We start from the raw sequence: 1,130 nt of genomic DNA on the forward strand, positions 1-1,130 counted from the left end.
CAGCTATAAAAAAATGTGACAATTTTATGACGACTAATTTAGAAAAAAATTGTTTTAGTAGCTGTAAGTACATGCAGCCCACTGTCAATGACTAGGAAGTCTGTGTTCAAATTATGGGCCAGAGAAAAAGTTGTAAAGTTTGGTTTAGTGGGCGCAGCATCTGTGGCCATATGCCGGAGAGGGACAGAAGGGGAAGGAATTATGGGAGAAGGGAACAGACCCCAGGAGACGGGACACAACCCCCGATTAATACCTGGTAGTACCCATTCACTGCTGGGTGGACAGGGGCGTAGGATAACGGAAAAGCCGCCCAAATTTTTCCACTCCGCCCGGGAATCGAACCCGGGCTCTCTGGGTTGTGAGCCGAGTGTGCTAACCACTGCACCACGAGGCCCCGCCGGAGGACAAAAGAAAGTTGAGGTAGTACAACAGTTAGAAATGTTGAGCCAGATAAAGGTGCTGTACAGTTGCTGAAGCATTTGTGGCAAAGTTAACAAACTATTGGGAAGATAATTGGGCCAGAATAACAGGGATATGCTAAGAGAGCTAGCAGATATTTTATCACAATTAATATAGATTGTAATGGTTAAATATATATATATATATATATATATATATATATATATATATATATATATATATATATATATATATATATATATATATATATATATATTGCACAATAAATACTTATATGGGAACAAGTTACGTTGAAGTTGTAATAATGACAATTAACTGCCTCAAAATATTACAGGTGTTTCTTAAGACCTTTTAGTGTTGTAATATAATCATTCATAACTTCCAAGTGGACAATGAATTTCCATCATCAGCAGTAATAAGTTAATTACCAGGCTACCAGTGAAGGGATATCCAACACACCAATACCACATGGGAAACACTCCACTATCCACCACAGAGGCAGAGAAAGACATGGGAGTGTATGTCACCAGGGTATCAGTGAAGGGATATCCAGCACCAATACCACATGGGAAACACTCCACTATCCACCACAGAGGCAGAGAAAGACATGGGAGTGTATGTTACCAGGCTACCAGTGAAGGGATATCCAACACACCAATACCACATGGGAAACACTCCACTATCCACCACAGAGGCAGAGAAAGACATGG

The sequence above is a fragment of the Eriocheir sinensis genome, unplaced genomic scaffold, assembly GCF_024679095.1.
Source record: "Eriocheir sinensis breed Jianghai 21 unplaced genomic scaffold, ASM2467909v1 Scaffold409, whole genome shotgun sequence".
NCBI lineage: Eukaryota > Metazoa > Arthropoda > Malacostraca > Decapoda > Varunidae > Eriocheir > Eriocheir sinensis.